At 40.1% G+C, this 22,809-nt stretch overlaps 1 protein-coding gene across 1 annotated transcript in view; it reads left to right on the plus strand.

The window, feature by feature from the left end:
- GMDS (GDP-mannose 4,6-dehydratase) overlaps positions 1–22,809 on the plus strand; it is a 566,781-nt gene that overhangs the window by 143,601 nt on the left and 400,371 nt on the right. The gene's annotated exons all lie outside the window — the stretch shown is intronic.

Here is a 22,809-nt window from a genome sequence, read left to right on the forward strand (position 1 = left end):
AAGTTTTTCATGTATCGTTAGCATGTTTCTGAAACAAATTATACCTAAAACGTTTCCTTTCACTTTTCTTAAGTGGATCACCAATTGTATTTGCTTTGGAGAAGGCAGTTTTGTGATAAGTTTTTGTGTTTTTTCAAATATGAAGCTCAAAATAGAATAGCTCAAATGAACTAGAAACTATAAATTCCATTTATGTTAGTGAATACCCTTCTTATCCATGCATGAAAATGGATTTCAGTGTTTAGAACAATGATTAATTGGTCATTTGATCATAACAATTAATGAATATTAACAATGATAACTGTGGTATTTGTGAAGCACTCACCCTATATTAAGCACTGTAGTAAGCAGTGGAGCAGATACTGGGTGATCAGGTCAGCCACAGTCCCTGTCTCACATGGAGCTCACAGTATAAGCTCACAGTATAAGGGGGAGCAAGCCTGAAAATTGTCTCCATTTTACAGCAGAGGAAACAGGCCCAGAGAAGTTAAATGACTTGCCCAAGGTCACACAGTAGGCAAGTGTTTGCAGTATGTATTGCAGTATGCAGTATTATCAGAAGTGCTGGGAAGACTACATGGATGTTCAAATCCAATCAGTGGGCCACTGGGGGTTTCCAGTCTAAGGAAGGAAAGGGAATGGACAGTCTGCACAGGGAGAATGGGGATTTACCCAGCTGTCATACTGGTCCTCTGGCAACCCCAGTATCAGTCACTGGTATTTATTGAGCATCTACATGTGCAGAGCACTGTATTAAGTGTTTGTGGTAGTATGATACAACAGAATTGGTAGACATGGTCCCTGCCCGCACTTGGGAATGTGAAGGTTGGGGGCATGTGCTTTTCTTTCTTACATCATACCCTAATAAATAACAATTGTGGTATTTGCTAATCCCTTAAGTGCCAAACACTGTACTAAATGCTAAGATTGATAGTCGAGGAGCCAGAATTAGAACTCAGGTACCGTCTTCCAAGTCCGCAAGCTTTTCACTAGACCTTGCTGTTTCTTTAACATATATCAGCCTGTGACATCTCACACCTAAAATATATCCTACTAGGGCACAGATTGTTACATGTAAAGTCAGATAAATCCTCTCTCTGAGCATATTGAACATTTTCAAAGATTGTTCTTTTCAAAATATGGCACGTTATTGCAGTTTCAGAATATTCATGATATGGAGATACTTCCTTTATAAAACTTGATTTCTGAAGCTTAAAGAAGCAAAAACCTATATTTAATGTGTGAGAATTGACCACTTATCAACATGAACAGAAGAAAAATTATTCTTCCAGCTGTTTACCTAGAGCAACAGAACAAAGCAATAAACTTTTTCCAAGTCTGTTGAAATAGTGACATTTTAATGACCCATACTTGCCTTTGGCCTCAGTGTTATTACCAGAATGGTAATAACAATCCCGACCAGTACAGTTCATCCTCCTGGCTTTTTCGGATAGAAGGGAGGCCTTCCGAGTAGAATCCTGAAATAGTCTAGGGGCAATGAAAGTGACTTAATTAATCTATGTAGTCCTTTTAGTTGACACTAAAACATTTATCCGATGTTATGTTCACCATTATTGAAAAAACTTTTTCTGGACCTCAGTGTACCATCCAGCTACCACATGTCCCTTTCCTTTCAATCCAGTGCTTCAGAATAATTGTATGTACCTCCACTTCTTCGTCTCCAAATCCCTCCTTGGGTCTCTACTATTTGGGTTCTATCTCCTCACTCAATCGAAAGCACTATTTCTAAAGGTCACCAGTGATGTCCTCCTTGCCAAATCTAAGTGACTTTACTCCATCCTTATCCTCCTTGAGTTCTCGGCAGCTTTCAGCACATGGCCCATTCCTTTCTCCTGGAAACACTATCTGAGACATCTAACTTCTCTTTCCACTCCCTTTCAGTCTTCTTCTCTCGTTCTTCCTCTATCTACCTCTAACTCTCCTGTTGAAAGTGTTTTTCAGAACTATGGGCTCTCTTCTCTAATCAGTTTATACTCACTCCGTGAGGGAGCTCATCCGCTCCCTTGGTTTCAACCACCATCACTACACAGGTGACCCAAATTTTCCTAGCTGTTCCTGAACTCTCTCCTTTACTGCAGTTTTACATTTCCTCCTGTCTCCGGGACATCGCTGGCTGGATGTCCTACTGGTACCCCAAGTTCTGTATGTGCAATATGAACTCACCTTCCCTCCAAATCCTCTCTAAAATTTCCATCACAGTTGACATCACTGTCCTCCTTCCTCTTTTAGTTCTCAAGCCTGTAACTTTGGGATTGTTCTGACTCCTGCCTGTTTTTCAACCCAGATATTCACTCTGTTGCCAAATCTGGCCATGTTTTACCTTACAACATTTATCAGATTTGCTCGTTTCTCTCTGCTCAAGTGTCTACCACTTTGGTCCAGGTGCTTGTTATATTCCAGCTGAACTGCTGCATCAGCCTCCTCTCTGTTCTTCATGCCTCCAGTCTTTCTCCTCTCCAGTCCAGTTTTCACTTCGGGCTAATCAGGTTAGACACTGCCCATGTCCCAAATGGAGCTCACAGTCTTAATCCCCATTTTATAGATGAGATAACTTTGCACAGAGAACCCAGAACCTCTGACTCCCAAGCCTGTGCTCGTTTCATTAAGCTCAAGTAAATTTGTGGAGGCCTTTCCTTGCTACCTGGAAGCAATGTGGCTTAGTGGAAAGAGCATGGCTTGGATATCAGAGGTCCTGGGTTCTAATTCCGCTTCACCACTTGTCAGCAGTGTGACCTTGGGCAAGTCGCTGAACTTGTGCTTCGGTTACCTTATCTGTAAAATGGGGATTAAGACTGTCAGCCCCACATGGGACAACCTGATTATCTTGCATCTACCCCAGTGCTTAGAACAGTGCTTGGCACATAGTAAGCACTTAACAAATACCATCATTTTCATTTTATTATTCCCCTCAGAATTTCTACTTTCCCTCTTTAATTCTATTTGCCTCATTGCATCAAAAATGGTGTCACAGATTTAAACGTACTGTCACTTAGTGGAGATAATGGGATTGTCAGAAAAGCTGATATCTGTTGCCATCAGGAAAGAAGGGCAATTGATATCTCTCCTCCCTTCTCCAGCAGTATTATTTTTAGATTAATTGGTATATATTTTGAATTTATGGGAAAAGAAATGGCATTAAAATCCAAAGTATTGTAGTTCAGTATAGTTGAAAAACAGAATGGTTTAGTGGAAAGAGTAGAGGAGTGGGTCAGCAGACATTGATTATAATTCTGGCCCTGTCTCCTGCTGTGAGAACTTGGGCAAGTTACATAAGGGCTGTGTGCCTCAATATCCTCATCTGTAAAATGGGAATGATGCCCATTCGCCATCCTCCTTAGACTTTGAGCTCCATGACTGACAAGGACCATGTTTGATCTGATTATATCTGATCCAGTACTCAGTATAGTGCTTGGCACATAGTATATACTGAAAAAAATACTCATATTACCATTATTATCATAGTCATCAGTAATGATGCCCATTCGCCATCCCCCTTAGACTTTGAGCTCCATGACTGACAAGGACCATGTTTGATTATATCTAATCCAGTACTTAGTATAGTGCTTGGCACATAGTATATACTGAAAAAAATACTCGTATTACCATTATTATCATAGTCATCAGTAATGGTTGGAAAAGTAGACAACACTCTTATCAAGTTATAATTTGGCCACCATTTGGGCTAAGAATTAGTCCTTTGAATATCTGGTTCAGATTAAATACCATAGGTTTTCAATATTCATTATGAATGCGAGAGGGATATTCGAGGGCAATATGTTCCAAAACATTGCATAATTAGAAGTAACTTGTTGCTGCAGAGTCACCATAAAAAGAATGGTTAGAGAATCAATTAATAGTATTTATTGAGCACTTACTGTGTGCAGAGCAATGTAGTAAGCCTTTGGGAGTGTACAAGACAGACAAGTTGGTAGATACGTTGCCTGCCTTCAAGGAGCTCACAATCTAGAGATTAATTATTTTTCAAGGAGAGAGAATAAAATGAGCTGCCATTAATATAAGAACCTCCACAAGTGATTGACAGAAAGAAAAACATTTATACAGGAAAAAATAAACATCTATTTTTAAAATGATTTTTAAATGACAATATTTAAATTTGGGTCTACATTTGTTCACAATTGTTGTTGCCCTACCTAGCTTCCCCAGATTCAGGGGGCTGAAATCCCAATTGTTAGTACAAGTTAGCTCTGCACAGGCCCAATTCCTAGAGCTTTGCCTTACTTGAGCTTGCAAGTCCTGAAAAATGAGGCTGGTTTATCCAAAAGAAAATGCAAGAAACATCACCATCATCATAATAGTAATGACTGTGCTTACAGTGTGCCAGACATTATGTTCAGTGCTGGGTTAAGTGCAATCAGATCAGATACAGTCTCTGTTTCACAAGGCGTTCATAGTATTGAGGATGGGGGGAACAGGTATTTAATCCCCAATTTGCAGATGAAGAAACCTAGGCACAGAAAAGTTAAGTGACTTACCCTAAGCTATTCAATAGGCAAGTTTAGAGTCAGGATTAGAACTCAGGCTTCCTTACTCATAGTCCTGTACTCTTTCCTCAGAACCACACTGCTTCATAGTGCCTTTAAATGGCCATAACTGCTTTGGCTGTGCAGGCCTAAGTGTGCTTTCAGTTGTAGTGGCAGCAGCCAGAACTAGAAAAATATACATACAGATTTACCTGTCCTCTTTGTTTTGGCTTTAAGTGCCCTGTTTCTAGCTCAGGAGAGGAAAAATCACCACAAAGGAAAACATTGAAATGTATAGTGCCCCGGAAGTGTCTGGAGAAGGTTATTTACGCCCTCCAGAATTCAGGCGAGTTCCCCTCTGGACTCTTGACCTCTTCAGCTTGGCCTGGTTTGACCTACTGTACTAAGATGTGAGTTTTTGAATGGTAACATAATGTTCTTTAGCCACACCATCTGGCTGCAAGATCTTACATTTGTTTTCATTATCATTGCAGAACTAAATTAAGCATTAAAGAGAGTGGTTTGATTCATCTCTTAGTGACAAATGTGAAGTCGGGATTTTAAGAGCTGAGTGTAGAATTATGTGCTTTAGATTAGAACTTGTAGCAGACATTTTCCCTTGTATTAACTTTCCCTGAAATAATACCTTTAAAAGACTGTAAAATGGAGCTTTTTATACAGTTAGGACTATTTGATTAGGCTTGTCATTATAGGAGGGGAGCTACAGAACATTATCTTCCTTTTTTGTGGTATTTAAGTGCCTACTCTGTGCCAGGCACCGTATTAAGCCCTGGGGTAAATAGAAACTAATCAGGTTGGATACAGTTCATGTACCACATGGGGCTCATAATCTTAATCCCCATTTTACAGATGAGGTAGTTGAGGCTCAGTTAAGTCAAGTGACTTGCCCAAGTTCATACAGCAGACAAGTAGGGAGTCAATATTCGAACACAGTACTTACAAATCCCAGGCCCGTGCTCTATCCACCAGGCCACGCTGCTTCCTGTTGTGTTTTGACGACAGCATCAAGTGTCTTCTACTAACGAATCCTTGCCGTGTTAATCTTTGTTATTCCATTGTTTGTCTAGTTTTCCTTTTCACATAAAATACAGTTCATTAAGGCTTTGTGCAGAGGTGAATTGCTGATTCAGATTGAAAACACATTTTAAGTTGAACATGCAGAAGTACTTACAAGGAAAATCCACACTGTGGGTGTGATTTTTTTAATTTGCCGTATTATGGAAGTACCTCTTGAATTCCATATTCATTCACACTAATGATAATGACTCAAATAGTTTTTTCTAAATCTTATGCCCTATGGGACATTTATTACATTTTCACATTTCTTATTCAATCAGTCAGTGAGATTGAATGCTAACTGTGAGCCAAGCACTGTACTAAGCACTTAGGAGAGTACAACAGATCGGGTAGGCACATTCCCTGTTTGTAATGAGCTTTCTCTGAGTCTTTCCCTTTCCTTATATCTTCTGAGCCCTTCTAGTCACTCTTTTTATGTTCTCTCTTTTTCTCTCTTCCTCTTTTTGTCTTACCACATCTATTATCATTAGTTGCTGTTAGGGACCGTGGGAATCCACTGTAGCTTTGGAAATGTGAACCAGGCCTCCTCCGACTTCTTGTGGCTGCAAGTTCTGGTGTGAACCATGATGGATTCGGTGAGGTCTGCTGGGGTACTGGTGGGGGGGAAGGGGAGGGGTGTCCAGATCCATTTTCTGACCCCGAAAGCGCTTGAGGGGGCTCTTTGATATCGCACTCACTGATCAAAGAGAGTTCCCAGGAATCTCTCTTGCTACCCTACAGAATCCCAGGCTCCCAGTGGGAGGGAGGACATACTTTTATTTTTATCCCAGGGGCAGACTTTACCTCAGCCGCCCAGACCTGCTCACTGATCCTGCCAGACTGTATTTTCTTTTAGGTTTACTGACATAATGATGACTTTATTGGGTTGGGAGTAGAAAGAGCCAAGTCTTTATAAGCAATTTAACCAACAGTTCAGGCCCCCAAAATATATTTTGGCATTACTTATCTGGATGTCTCAGCCCTGTTCTCCCTAACGTAGCCAGAAAATTGAGACCAAAGCATCGTGCCTATGTGGTGCAAACTCTAGAAACTGTGGAGAAGCTGACCAAACACACGTCTTTGTAGGTCGGGTCATCAGGTTTTATTGGAAAGAGCCTGGGCTTGGGAGTCAGAGATCATGAGTTTGAATCCCAGCTCTGCCACTTGTCAGCTGTGTGACTGTGGGCAAGTCACTTAACTTCTCTGTGCCTCAGTTCCCTCATCTGTAAAATGGGGATTAACTGTGAGCCTCACGTGGGACAACCTGATTACCCTGTATCTACCCCAGCACTTAGAACAGTGCTCTGCACATAATAAGCGCTTAATAAATACTAACATTATTATTAGGTCATCAGATTATGTAATTAGTGTTCATTCCTTTGGGAAAAGGGATTTATAGAAAGGGATGATTGAAACTACCCCCGCCTCTAGATTGTAAACTCACTGTGGGCAAGAAACATGTGTACCAGCTTTATTATATTGTACTCTCCCAAGCGCTAGTACAGTACTCTGCACACAGTAAGTGCTCAATAAATACCCTTGATTGATTACTCGTAATTAACTCAATTCTAACTCTTAAATTAATCCCCTGGCAAATTTGTGCCAAATTTGCAATAAATTGCCATCAATTTATTCTGGATTTCTAAATTAGCTGCTTATGGTATATGAAATGATATTTGTTAAGCATTTACTTTGTGCTAGGCACTCTACTAAGTGCTAGAGAAGATACAAGCTGATCAGATTGGACAGAGTCCATGTCCCACATGGGACTCACAGTCTTAATTCCCATTTTGCAGGTGAGGCAACTGAAGCAGAGAGAAGTTGTGACATACCCAAGGCCACATAGAAAGGAGGCTACAGAACCACAATTAGAACCCAGATCCTTCTGACTGTTAGGCCCAAGATCTGTCTTTTAGGCCATGCTGTTTCTCAGTTTCTGCTGGTTTGACTGACAGGCAGAGGAGCAAACTTCAAGGGAACTGTGAGAAACGAGGAAAAGAACCTGAAATGAGATTTTGCTTAATTGAGAATTGTCTCTACCTGCGTTTATAACAGGGTAGGTAAATACTAATGTACCTGCGCTGCACTCCAGAGACCCGAGACCTTATTTCAAAATCCCCAACACATGAGAAGCAGCGTGGCCTAGTGGATGGAGCATGGGCCTGGGAGTCGGAAGGACGTTGGTTCAAATCCCGGCTTGGCCACTTGTCCGCTGTGTGACCTTGGGAGAGTCACTTAACTTCTCAGTGCTTCTGTTACCTCTTCTGTAAAATGGGTATTAATATTGTGAGCCTTGTGTGGGACATGGACTGTGTCCAACCTGATTATCGTGTATCTACCCCAGTGCTTAGTACAGTGTCTGGTATACACTAATCACTTAACAGATTCCCCCCAAAATCCCAAAACAAAACAAGAAACCCTAGCTTCACATCACTGAAAAGGAAAGGGCTTAAAATTGTCACACTCTTATGAAGCTTGTGGTGGAAAGGAATGAAGAAGGCTTTAGAGGAGCAGAAGGAAAAAGTGAGCAATTCTAATCTGTCATTCTTAAGGTAGGATTTTGAAGAGTGAAAATACCAGAGTCTTTATCCAGACATGACAGCATGCAGTAGGATTACTACATGAATTCAGACATACAATACACAGTAGACTGAGTGACAATAATGTAATTGTTTTAGACTGCAGAACTGAGAAATGGACTTCTTTTGCTTACTACCTACCGACGTGCCTTATGAAAGAGGCAGACATAAAGAGACTGCATTATGTAGTAGATTATAAATTGTTTTACCACAAATTCTGTGAAATTTCTTTTTGCCATCATGCCAGATTAGAGGTTCATAACTCTTCTTTCATTTTAAATAAGATCAGAATATATTGTATAATCATTTGGATACACTTCAGCTTCATCATCTGTCATTTTGAAATTTTTTTTTCCATACATTACAGTGTTTGTTAATTTTTTTGTATTGACTTTTAAAGGTCATGTCTTTAGAACTAAATTCAGTAACTTGGCAACATGAGCCTTGGTGTAGTGGAAATAGGCCTGCGTGTTGGAGGGCTTGGGTTATAGTCCTAGTTCTCCCACTGGATTACTTAATGTTCCTCATCTTCCTCAGTTTCCTCAACTGTACATAAGTTTGATCTTCTAGGCTGGAAGCTTGTAATGGGCAGGGAATGTGTCTGGCAATTGTTATATTCTCCCATGTGCTTAGTACAGTGCTCTGAACACAGTGAACACTCAATAAATATAAATACCATTGACCGATACCACCTTTACCTGTCTCATAGGGATGCTGTGAGGACACACTGGGATCATTTATGTGAAAGTCGTATGGTAAAATGGGAGTGCTACACAGTCTCACTGCCTACAATGCGTACTTCACTCTGCTGCCCAAGTCATTTTTTTGTAACATCATAGAAAACCTCTGTCATCATTCCTCAAAAACTTCCAATGGCTACCCATTCTTGTTTGCATCAGGTAGAAACCCCGGTCCTTGGCTTCAAAGCTCTCTGTCAGCTCCCTTCATCTTCTTTATCCTCTGTCTTCTCCCACTACACCCCAGCCCATCCTCTTCATTTCCCTCAAGCTAACCTATTCACTGTGCACTCCTGCCTCGTGCCCTTGCTCACGTATATGGGACCCCACCAACCCACACTTCAAATCCACTGAATACTGGATGCCCAACACTGTACTAGAAGATTGGGATTGAAAAGTAAAAGTCGAAGTTATCGATCATTCCCTTGTTGAATTGGTGATCTGTACATATCTTCTCCCCGAACCTATTAGCCAGAAAAATCTGCCAACATGTATGGGAATGGCTTTCGATCTGATGTTTGAGGAAGTCACCGTCTTGGTGAGTCTCATGAAGCTCTCAAATCTGATTACATTTCTTCCAAGAACTGCAGTTCAGATATTTAGGGATCCCTACTGATTAAGGAAATGTCGCAGGAGTTCTTGAAGCTCTATAGTGAGCTAGCCATGTTTTTCAGGACTCCTCTCTGGTTAGTGAAGTAAGTGCTTAATAAATACCATAGGTTGATTGAAAAGTCTACATTTAGTAACCTAAGAAATTTGAGATCAAAAGTTTTGAAAATAAAAAATATAGTACCTCTAACGAGGGATACATTTGTCCAAGATGATGATTAACAAGTAACATTGTGATGATGCATTTCACCCTCTTAATTTTGGAAGATGTTCTGCCTTAGTCAATGTTTTTTTTTAACTTGAAGTTTCCAAGCACCTGGTGTGGGGAGAGGGGAAAGGAAGCAGAGAGGAAGGTGTGTGTGTGTGTGTAGCTGTTGTACATTTTAAAAGTCGATGCTTCATGCAGAAAGATAGTATCTACATGTGATTGTGCTGTATAACACTATAGACAAGCAATCTTTAGTTGGAGCTGTGCTGTATTTCAGAACATTCATTCAAGTCTTGGATTGGAGATGAACAAGGGAGTTGCAGAAAGTAGAATAAAAACTAGATTTCTCAATAGGCATATGACTGATTGCCTCCATTTTCCAGTAGCCATTGCGGTGTCATGGAAAGAGTTTGCTTCAATTTCTGGGAGTAAAGGGTGAAGTTAAGCCTTTATAGAGGGCTCCACAGACCTAAAATTCCCCTTCTCCTGCTTCCTTTGTGGGTGGCTTTCACTGTCTTTGTCTAGAACTAGTGCTGGCTTATCAATACCTGTGGGAAGATGGGCCAGAGAAATAAGGGTTTTGTGGTTTATTTCTGCCTGTGGTGTAATTATTTGTGTTTCCTTTTACATTTCACATCAAGGAAAGTTTTCTGAATAAAATATTATTTACTGACAATTACTGGATTTGGAAATTCTCTTTCAGGCATGTTTGCAGAGTGCTGTTTAGCTTTTCAAAGGACTCAGAGAGATTTCTGGTTCAGATTCAAGGCAAATCCAGTATCTATTTCTTTTCCTTTGGAATGCAGCGATAGGTGGTGGGTTTTTCTTTTGTTCTTCATTTTGGGGTAGTTTAGCAAAGAGGTCATTGTCCCACAGTGTAGTAAGGAAAAGTTTCATCAGGCAAGGTGATGAGCTGCGTTTGAATTTGGTGAGGCAGCAATGTTGGCACCTTTTCTATCCCTCTTCCAAATTCAGTGAGCAGTGTCTGCCCATAAATAACCCTGCTCAAGCACTCATGGTATTGTTACCCTACTCTACCAGTGATTGAATAACCATAGGCACTCATCAGTGGGACCTCAAGTCCCACTGGATTCTAATCCTGGTTCCACCACTTGTCTGATCTGTGACCTTGTCAAGTCATTTAACTTGTCTTTGCAGTGGTTACCCCTTCTATAACACTGGGATTCAATCCGCCTCCTTCCGATTTAGACGGACGTCCATGTGGGGCAGGGACTGTGTCCAACTTGATTATCTTGTATCTACCCCAGCGCTATGTAGAGTGCCTGGCTTATAGTAAGTGTTTAGCACCATTAAGAATATCCTATTGACTGGCCACGGAAATTCACACTGTAGCTGCCCTGCGCTGCAATCATGCTTAGGCCTGATTGACCTAACCAGGAGAATTAAGTTAGTAAGAACACTGAAGGGTGATTTTTCTTGCCCCGAGAAGGGCCGTTATTACAAGACATTTCTCACAGATTTGTATTTCTGATAAACAATAATAGATGTTTTGTAGTAGTCATTTCTTAATATAAATAAATTGGTAGCTCACTTGAGACAATAGTCAATGGTTTAGCGGTCATTATTCACATTCAAATCTTTTCCATGAGAGTGCGAATTGCCTTCCGATTTTCATTGTAATCCAGGAGAATGCTAGAAAACAAACTGGAAATATAGAAAATACGTATATGAAAATAAGTTTGAAGGAATTGTTGCCAACCCTGTGTAGAAACATTTAGAGACCAGACAATCTTGTATAAAATTTCTCCAAACTCATTGGTAATGTTGGGCTGATATTCTTTTTTTTGGTTGAGAGATAATGAGGCTAATACCATAATAATACTCCTATTTTGTTTCAGCGCGATTTGGCGGCTTTGCCTTTTGCTGTATTAGGTATTGGCGCTTGATGTCAAACTGGTGAAAATTCACAAAAGCTGTTGGAGAATGATAACTCTTTTACATTTCATTCAACCAGCAGGATTTATTGAGCACTTATCGTGTCCAGTGCACTGTATTAAGTGCTTTGGAGAGTTCAATACAATAGAGTTGTCAGTCATATTTTTTGAGTGCTTACTGTGTGCAGAGCACTGTACTGAATGCTTGGGAGAATACACTATAACAATAAACAGACATATTCCCTACCCACAATGAGCTTACTGTCTAGAGGATGAGCTTACGTCCCTGCCCTCAGGAAATATACAGTCTAGTGTGGAAGTCAGACATCAGTATAAACTGCAGGTAGGGAAATGGCAAGAGTATAAGGATATGGACATAAGTGCTATTCATTCAATAGTATTTATTGAGCACTTACTATGTGCAGAGCACTGTACTAAGCGCTTGGAATGTACAAATGGGTAACAGATAGAGACAGTCCCTGCCTATGGGGTGGAGGGTGGGATATCAAAGAGCTTAAGGGCTACAGGCCCAAGTGCATAGGCTGCTCAGATGGCAGGGTGAATAAAGTGTAGAAATGAGAGGTAAGTCAGGGAAGGCATCTTGGAGGCAATGTGATTTTAGGACTTTGAAGATGGGGAGAGTGATCATCTGTTGGATATGAAGGAGGAGGGAGTTACAGGCTGGAGGTGGGGAATTCATTCGTTCATTCAATCGTATTTATTATGTATAGTACAATTAAGTACAATTGGGAAAGTGCAGTGCAACAATAAACAGTGACATTCCCTGCCCACAAGCTCACAGTCTAGAGAGGGGGAGTTGGGAATGAGCAAACATGTCTGCAGTGAGACGGATGAGATCTAGGTACAGAGAGTAGGTTGACATTAGAGCAACTAAGTTGTGGTAGGCGATTAGCGAGGTTAGGTAGGAATGGGTGAGCCGAGCGAATGCAGTAAAGCAACCACTGGAGGTCTTGGAAGAGTAGGGAGATGTGGACTAACTGGTTATAAAGAAAAGTGATCCAGGCAGCAGATTGAAGTGTGGACTAGAGGCAGGGAAGGAACTTGCTATGATGCCACCTCAGTGCTCAGTACAGTGCTTGGCACATAGTTAATACCTTCAATTGTTATTGTTTTTATTATTATGAGTATGCTATTTAAGAATGCACACACTGAAAGTGAGCAGCAGTGCCGTTGGAAAAATACAGTCAGATATTTCTTAGTTTTAAAATGATTAGAATGGGAGGAAATTAATATCATTCATTTTCTTTTTGAAATTAATATCATTCATTTTCTTTTCACCTGTATTTTGGTGGTCTTAAAATCAGGCCCTTTTTCTATTCTTTTTAGGGTACCACAGATTTTTTTATTTTAAATGCTCCTTTCAACTCTGAGGTTAATGTTGAATATTTGTTTTTATTGTATCAGAGTTTACTGCAAAAGCGTCATCTGTGAAATTTTGCTGTAAATATCAACATGAGCAAAATAAATTTGAAGAACATTCCAGGAAATATATGTTTTCAGAGAAAGCTCCCAACATCATTTGCAGAAGGATTTTAGTGTGGAGTGTGATTTGGCTACCAGTTTTGTTACATACTCAAACTGCTTGTGTTGTTTTTTAGTACTTGGAAGCTGTTCAAATGTAACAAAAACAAGGAATGAATACATTATGCAGACATTGTTGCCCGTTTACCCTTAAGTTGAATAATAAAACAAAGGAAAGCAAAATTCAGTCATTGAAATGGATTGGCTTGCTTCCCTCATTCAGTGAAGGAGGGAAAGTGTCTTTTATTCTCTTGCCTGTGTGTCCACATCCTTGTTTTTTTTTGTCAGTCTACTCTTGGGTGGTCAAATGATGCCTTGTATAGAATGACTTTTTTTAAGACAAAACATGAACATTTTCAACATCTGAACAGTCGATTAACAGGAATCATTCCAAAGAACTGAATATTCTTAATAAATATGCATAATATAAAAAGAAGATGGTAAGATGTGCAAAAGCATCTCCATTTCCCTTCCCTAGCATAATTAACTAACATTCCCTCTCACCCCTGAAGTTTTTAAGATACATAGCGCTCAGTAAATACCATTTATAATACATTCCTCCCACTCTGCGATATCAAACATATTTGAGCACTTACTATATGTAGAGCACTGTACTAAGCACTTAGGAGAGTACAGTATAATAATATCAGACATTCCCTGCTCACGAGCTTACAGTACAGAGGGTGAGACAGACATTAATATAAATAAATCATTGATATGTACATAAGTGATGTTTGGCGGGAAGTGGGGAGGAATAAAAAGACCAAGTCAGGGTGACACAGAAAGGAATGGAAGGAAAGGAAAAGAGGCTTAGGGAAGGCCTCTTGGAGGAGATGTGCCTTCATTAAGGCTGTGTAGTGGGGACAGGAATTGTCTGTCAGATATGATTGCATTGACTGAGTTCACAAGTACTAAATCATATTAGCATTTTTTTCACAATATTTTCCTATCTGCTCTTTACCTACAAATGACGTCCATCCGGGTTTAAAGTCTTATTTCGTGATTAGGCTATTGTACCAGCCTCCCTTCTGGCTCCCATCCTGCAGCTTCACTCTCCTTCAGTCTATTCTATATGCTGCTACCAGATTAACTTCCTTCAACATCATTCTGCACGCGTCTGTCACATTCAGTTGGTGTATCAAACAGATTCTCTTTACCACTGACTTCAAAGCTTTCTACCAGTTATTTCTATTTTACTATTGTTTGTCTTTACTAACTCTTCCCCAGTTCATACTCTTTACTCTTCCAAGCTCAATATCTAACAACACCTAGTTTGTTCTGTCCTCTCCTGTCATTGGAGAAGCAGCGTGGCTCACTGGCAAGAGCACGGGCTTTGGAGTCAGAGGTCATGGGTTTGAATCCCCGCTCTGCCACTTGTCAGCTGTGGTACTGTGGGCAAGTCACTTCACTTCTCTGGGCCTCAGTTCCCTCATCTGTCAAATGGGGATTAAGACTGTGAGCCCCACGTGGGACAACCTGATTCCCCTGTGTCTACCCCAGCGCTTAGAACAGTGCTCTGCACATAGTAAGCGCTTAACAAATACCAACATTATTATTATTTCCCTTTGCTGTTTCCTCTGCCTGGAATGTCTTGCTCCTTTAAGTACGCCAGAGCACACATCCTCCAGGAAACTTTCCCTGCCTAATCACCACCATCCCAAGTTGCATCTGCCCAAATCATCCTTAGGCTATACTTATGTACACTAGTTCCTATGTGCTGTTCTGCAGTACTGATGCTTATAGATCAATATTAATGTGGGTGGTATACCTTCATCTATGTCCTCTACTTAGTCATCTATTTCTCACTCCCAGAGTCTTGCTGTTTCCACTTGTAATCATTTTATCTTCAACATTCTCCACCTCTTTGTAAGTAATTTGTGCCTGCTTGACTCCTTCATCATATAGTAAACTCCTCCAAGTTTACTATAAACTATATACTACTATTTACTAAATGGAGCCTGTCTTTTGCTACTGTTGTACCATTCCACCTTGTCACTTTCCTATTCTGTGTAGCATTTGATGATGCTATAAAGGTATCCCAATATTGACAGAGAGTATGAAGTACACAGTGTGGTCTAGTGGAAAGAGCTCGTGCCTGGGAGTCAGGGTGCCTGGGTTCTAATCCCAGGCAAGTCACTTAGCTTCTCTGTGACTCAATTCCCTTACCTGCAAAATGGGGATTCAATCCTCGTTCTCCCACCTACTTAAACAGTGAGCCCCTTGTGGGATCTGATTATCTTGTATCTATCCCTCTGCTTAGTACAGTACTAGACACAGAGTAAGTATTAAATAAATGCCACAGTTATTATTATCTGTTGCTTGTCAGAAAGTCCTTTACATAAATTAGGAGTTGCTAGTTTAACATCTCTCATTCCATTTTTCCTGAACAGTCCTGGCTCACTCCAAAACCTACTACAGTTACTCCAAACCTATGCCCTTGGTTAGCTTTACCATTTGGAACATACAAACTAATTCAAGTTCAGTATTTGAAGCAGTATCAATTACACAGTGGTTATTTTGACCCTGACACCGACCTTGTGTTGCAAACTGTAACTGTGTAATTGATTTCCCCTATTATTTTTCCTCTTGAAATCAAGGCCTCTCATGTTCCAAGATGCTCTGCCTTTCTGAAAAATCTTCTAAGTTTCTTAATGGTTCTAAGGGTGAAAATGATTTCAATTTAGCTAATATTCTGCTCTTTAGCTTGGCGAGCCAACTAGTGTGATATAAAAATGTTTATTCAGTTGGATGGTAATGAGGGAGAAAGTATTTTCAAAGCCATTTTAAGGGTGTTCTTGGAGAGCAGACTCCATTTTCCTGAGTACCTAATAACTGAGCTCGCTCAGTGTCTTATAGACCGTGCTTTCCGATTTTTCAGTGAATGTCTGAAAGGGATTCCTTGGTACCTTCAGCTCCGGTTTTGGATAAAGTGTTCAGACTCACTCTTCAAGATCAATCTACTTATACTTCTATTTTCTGGTTGTGGTTCTCTGAGGAAATTTCAGAGGATGGATTTGCTAAAAAATACTGTTATACTGAACATTGATTGTAAAAAAGGAGAATAAACATTTTAGAGAAATCATAGTGTACAGTTGTCCTTTAAAAATGAGGACATTGGTGAGACTGCATCTATACCTGTGAGCGTTTCTGATGCGAATCTCTTTCACGTTTGCACACGTTGTCCATAAAAATGCAACAGGGTACCCTTTCTGACCCCATACAATTCAGGGGAAAATTGCTCAGACACTGATGGTAAAGAGGGGAAAGATGTTTCCTTTCCCTAACAGAATATGCTCTTGAATTGATTAATAATGGTGGTATTTGTTAAGCGCTTACTATGTGCCGAGCACTGTTCTAAGCACTGGGGCAGATACATGAGGCTCACAGCCTGTCCCATATGAGGCTCACAGTCTTATTGTCCATTTGACAGATGAGGTCACTGAGGCACCGAGAAGTGAAGTGACTTGCCCACAGTCACCCAGCTGACAAGTGGCAGAGCTGGAATTCGAACCCATGGGTTTGAATTGAGTGAGAGAAGCAGCATGATCTAGTGGATAGAGCATGGGTCTGGGAGTCAGAGGGACCTGGGTTCTAATCCTGGCTCTGCCACTTGTCTGCTGTGTGACCTTGGGCAAGTCACTTCACTGCTGTATGCCTATCTCATCGGTATAATGGGGATTAATACTGTGAGTCCTATGTGGGACATGAACTGTGCTTGGATTTACCCTAGTGCTTAGTACAATGCCTAGCAAATAGTAAGCACTTAACATACCATACAAAATTGTTTTTGCAGTAGTAGTTTGCAGTGAACCATTCATACGCTCTTACCTTGTTCCTCTGAGCCCATTGGCACAGATTCAGAGACAGGTGATAGAACAAGTATGGCCTGAAAACATAGAACCAGATATCATTGAGAACACAGCAGCAGCCATCAATCAGTGGTATTTATTGAGTGCTTACTGTGTGTAGAGCACTGTACTAAGCACTTTGGAGAGTCCAGTATATCACAGTTAGTAGACATGTTTCCTCCCCACAGGGAGCTTACAGTCTAGAAGAAACCACTGTGTCCACCATTGTGACCGCTACTGTCTAGACACCACTATGTCCTCACCCATTTTGTAAAACATCATTAAGCAGGATGCTCAGAGTTGCTTATTTAGTAAGGGTGGAGGTGTCTTTTCCACCTTTTTGTGAAGTTCATGAGAAGAATAAAAATCATTCAAGATAAACCACACAGTAGTACAACAGAATTGCAATATTTTTACTGGTACAAGTATAGGTCTGAATAAAATTTCCAGTAGAGAATCCTTTTTTCTCCCAAATTGTCATCAGACGAACTTACTATAAGATGATGAATCAATCAGTTTGTAATTATGGAGTGCTTACTGTGTTCATCTGTATAATGGGGATTAATACTGTGAGCCCTATGTGGGACATGGACTGTGTTTGGATTTACCCCAGTGCTTAGTACAATTCCTAGCAAATAGTAAGCACTTAACATACCATACAAAATTGTTTTTGCAGTAGTGGTTTGCAGTGAACCACTTAGCACTTGGGAGAGTAATATATAGCAATATAACAAACACGTGGTGATACGATTTATTAAGTATCTGCATCCTCAGCAGTGGTATTTATTGAGCACCAAATGTGTGCAGAGCACTGTACTAGGTGCATGGGCTAGAACAATACCAACAGAGTTGGTAGACATTCCCTGACCACAAGGAGCTTACAATACGCCAAGCATTTTACTTGAGGGCTGGAGTAGAGAAGTGGTGTGGCCTAGTGGATAGAAGATGGGATTGGGAGTCAGAAGGACCTATGTTCCAATCCCAGCTCCGCCTCTTGTCTGCTCTGTGACATTATGATAGACTGTGTTTTCCAATTTCCAAGTCACTTCACTTCTCTGTGCTTAAGTTACATCATCTGTAAAATGGGGAATAAGACTGTGAGTCCCATATGGGACATGGACTGTATCCAACCTGATTAGTTTGTATGTACCCCAGCACTATGATCTAAAAAAAAATCGAATCAAGTACAGGCCCTGTCCCACAGGAGACAACATAAAAAGATATTATGCTTTTGTAGTCAGGCTCCAGGAGAGTCTCATCAAAGGCAAACCACACTGGCAGTGATCTATTTGAGCACCTTCTGTTTGTAGAGTATTGTACTAGGGGCTTGGGAAACCTACAAAAGAAATCATAAAAGGAACTACTGCCCTTGAGGAATTTAAAATCCCATGGAGGAGACAAGAAGAAACAAATTACCGAATATACAAGAAGTGAATTAAGCAATAAAATGTAAATGAATTCACAAGTGAATAAAGAACTACATGTAAGTAGATAAATATGTGTTGAAATGAATAATGGTGTGGCAGGACCAGGAGGGTTGAAGATTAATTCGGGAATTGCTTTTTGAGACCTGGAAGGCAGCATTGTACTTGATTGATAGAAAGGATTTCTGGTTTTTCCAGTTTACATCTCTGCACCTCTTCCCATTGGCTGCCCTCTGGGGTATCCAGTAGCCCCTAGATTCAGGCAAGCTGGAAGTTGGATGAGGGGTAGCAGAATAGAGTTTGGGGGACCCTGGGGCTGACTAAATGGGAAGCCCCTACAAAAATGCAGTTTCTTTGGAAAAAATCTGTCCACCAGCTCCAACACTATCTAGTACTTTGGAATCTTGATGAGCTGAACTAGGGCAAAATGTATCAGGATCGCATGCTTATTATAGCTGAGTCACAGGTGGGATACTCCTTAATGCTAAGTAAAATTTGGATCAAACTGACACTGTCATGGAAATGGAAATGTCATTTCAATTAAAAAGTGGATATCTCCCCTCAAGACTGTAAACTCCTGGTGCACTGGGAACAGGTTTACCAAATCTGTTATATTGTACTTTCCCAAGTGTGTAGTACAGTGCCCTGCACACAGTAAGTGATTAATAAATACGATTGATTACTTTTTATCAATCAGAAAACATGATACATTTTTTCCCCTTTCCTCCAGTATGCTCTTCATAGCCTGTATATTGGTTTCTTTATTAGGGGTAGAAATTGTCAATATGGGAGTGTTTTTTCACAATTTAAACAGTATTTTACTTAGAGTAAACACCGAGCTTTTGGTGGTACTTTTACTTTTGAATAATAAGCAACAGTTGCCTCTTTAATGTCATTTGACTTTTTCCCCCCGTCCCACTGTTATTCTTCAGTAGAAGTGTGTGCTGGCTGAAGTGAATCCAAGTGGATGCTAAAAAAGATCATTAAAGGCCCCAGAAGTCTCCCTCTTAAAGCCAAAGACTAATGATTCATTTTCCCCTAGAGTGTGGAAGGCAGATTTCTGCCTTAGAAAAAACAGAGAGCTTCTTAAAACATATAAAATAGCATGGAAGGTCTAATCCTTATATTTCTGAAAGTCATCATTTTCTTTTAAGTGTTGCAACTATCTGATTTATTTCCACATCACCTGATTGTTTGCCCTTGTTTTGACAGCATTATGTGTCAGAGAACGTCTCTCCTTGCTTATCACTAAAGGCATTCTGGCAGCCTTTACTGTGGAAATTTAACTGCCATCTTTATTCCTGTTTCTGTCTTGACCCAGAAACTAACATTTACACTCTGCTCAGAAATGCTAGTTAGAAGTAACATTGATTAATTTTTAGATTGGTGATACAGAGTTAATTTCATTTACAAGTCTCTTTCCTCTGGAACAATTGCTGGCTATAAAACCTATTTCCTGGATGGTAGCAGGGCCTCTTTTCAATTACTCCCCACAGTATTTGTCAGAATTAAATAAAAGATCAACAAAAATGGATACAGGTTTTCTTAGTTTTAAAATTACCTTAAATGTCATTGTTCATTTTTACACTAAATCTCTTTTTGTCGATCAATCCATGGCATTTATTCATCACCGTGTGCAGAGGACTGCACTAAGCCCTTTGAAGTATACATTACAACAGGGTTGGTAGACATGTTAACTTTAAAACACTCAAGATTAAGAAGGTGTTCCATTAATTTCTTTAAAGTTAATTCTCAATGAAATGCCTCGGTCCTTTGAACTTCTTCCTTAGACATGATAGAGAGTGAGGTATTTAGGGATATCTTTACTAGTCTCCCTTCACCCCAAAGTATTTTGACAATATTTTGTTTAGTGCTTTCACTTTTATGGAATTAGGAGGACTTAATGGAATTTATTGAATGCTTATTGTATAAAGATCACTGTACTAAGTGCTTGGCCTCCCAACAGAGACCAGTGCAGTTCAACAGAGTCGGTAGACACGTTCTCTGCCCACAACGAGCTTACAGTAGAGAAGGAAAACCAGAGTAATAGCAGGATATAAAACTTTTCAGTTACCAAGGGATTTCATTTTCACTGCTTGGTTCCACCAGAAACTAGATATTGGAATAATCAGGAAGTAAATTCATATTTTAAATTTTCTTCTGCTTTGTTTTCATCTCCCATGGAGCTGAGAGCTATTTGCCGAGGCCTTAGCCCAACTCCTCTGAAGTGTGAGTTCGTGGGTAGGGAATGTGTCTATCAACTCTGTTGTACTGTATTCCCCCAAGCGCTTGGTACAGTGCTCTGCACAAAGTGAAAACTCAAATACAATTGATTGATTAATTGATTTTTAACCCTACCTGTTCAACTAGCAAAGGAAAGGAGGCAGAAGAAAATGAACAATTTGGGAACTTGAAGAGAGAAGTAGTCCAAAGCTCCTGAAGCTGAATCAATAATGTCAACTTGAATTGATCTTTCACCCATCTACTAGTGTACCTTGTGGAAATGTTTCACTTCACCCAATTCTATCTGCTGCTGGACTGTAGGAGAGCCCTAACTGAACCTCTCCATCTTCAAAGCCCTCCTTTAGAAAGCTATTTCCCAATTTCCTCCTCCCAGTTATAAACAGACACAAACGTAGTCACTCTAAGAACCTATGAGTGTATATCAATAAATCCACATGCATCTCTATTTACATATTTATATAGAGAGGGGGGATGATATATATATATATACTCTAATTATTCATTGACCTAAACTCATCTTTCCATATTCCAGTTAGTGCCAAATTCTATCTTTGGTTTTCCTCCTGTTCTCATTATTTGGAAACATAAATTCCTAAAAGTCTGGGACTATTGACTCTCTTCTAAACTGTAAAATTGTTGTGGGCGGGGAATGTGTCTGGAATATTATGTTGTACCTTCCCAAGTTCTTAGTACAGTAATCTGCACACAGTGAGTGCTCAATAAATATGACTGACTGGCTTTCAAGTACTGGTTATGGTGCTCTGCATCTGTAGGTGCACAATAAATGTAATCTATGGTGATCATTGATTGCAGTTACTGTCTCTTTCAAAATCCCAAACTTCTCCAGTTCTTCCTCCCTCATCAGGAAAATTCTTTCAAGTGACAGCAGCCCTATTCCATGCTACTTTTTGGGGTTTTAGGAAAGAAACTCTTACTTTCAAGCTATTGAAATTTTACTCATCTCTTTTTTTTAATGGTATTTGTTAAACGCTAACTACGTGCCAAGCATTGAACTAAATACTGAGATAGATACGAGATAATCAGGTTGGACATACCCCATGTCCCTCTTGGAGCTCACAGTCTTAATCCCCTTTTTACAGATGAGATAACTGAGGCACAGAGAAGTGAAGCAACTTGCCCAAGATCACACAGCAGACAAGTGGTGGAACAGAACCTAGATCCTTCTGACTCCAAGGCCCACGCTCTTGTCAATTAGGCCACATTGTTTTACGTGTGGTCCCCAAAAGCACATTTTCAGGCTACCCCTTACTAAACAGTTGGAAGTCCATATAACAAGACACGATATAATAACTGCCCATTGGGTCGTTAAGAGGGAGGGCTTCCGGGTGGGGCTAAGGGTCTACCTTTGCTTTGTTTAGACTATTAACTCTATGAAATCTGCCAGCCTCTCCCAAACATCATTCGACTTGCTCGCCATCAAAAGATTCCCCATCTACTTTTGCCTAGCACTCAATGGAAAGATGTCTCCTTATTTCCCATAGAATTGATGATCTAAATGAATTTTCTTTGATTTTGATTTTTCCTTTCGTTTCTGCATCTTGTCCTATTACAAATAACTAAAGAAGCTACCTCATAAGAATACACTGATAAAACGGTAAAACTGGGACTACACATTATATTTAGCACTGAAGAGGGAGTGTTTTTCAAAACCAAACATTACATTGGTTTAGTGTTGTAACATGGAGCAAATCAATTTATATTTTGTCTTCCATAATCAAAAAGCTATATACCCGTAATTCCTGTTTCATATGCCTTTCTCTTTAATGAAAGAAAAATACACCATTCTGTAATCACACAAAATGTGAGTTTCTTGTTGGGACAGGCAATAGCAGAGTCACTTTCCTTTTCTAATCCTTCAGTCTCCTATTTGTAAAATTCCAAGGATTTCCCCAAGAGTTGTGAATAAAGGGCAAGTGCATAACTGGAAATTAATTGAAGAAGTTTTACTGGCCCATCCAGAATTCCCACTGGGAAGATTTTCAGCCTTGCGAGTAGCCACTTGCCCATGAACTGAGTGGCTTCAATACCGCTGCCCATCCAAACAAAATGCATCATAAATTTACTATTTTTCACTGACTTCTTTCTTTGCAAATGTTTAATTTGTCCCCCGTTAAAGCAGCAAC

The sequence above is a fragment of the Ornithorhynchus anatinus genome, chromosome X3, assembly GCF_004115215.2.
Source record: "Ornithorhynchus anatinus isolate Pmale09 chromosome X3, mOrnAna1.pri.v4, whole genome shotgun sequence".
Classification (NCBI taxonomy): Eukaryota; Metazoa; Chordata; class Mammalia; order Monotremata; family Ornithorhynchidae; genus Ornithorhynchus; species Ornithorhynchus anatinus.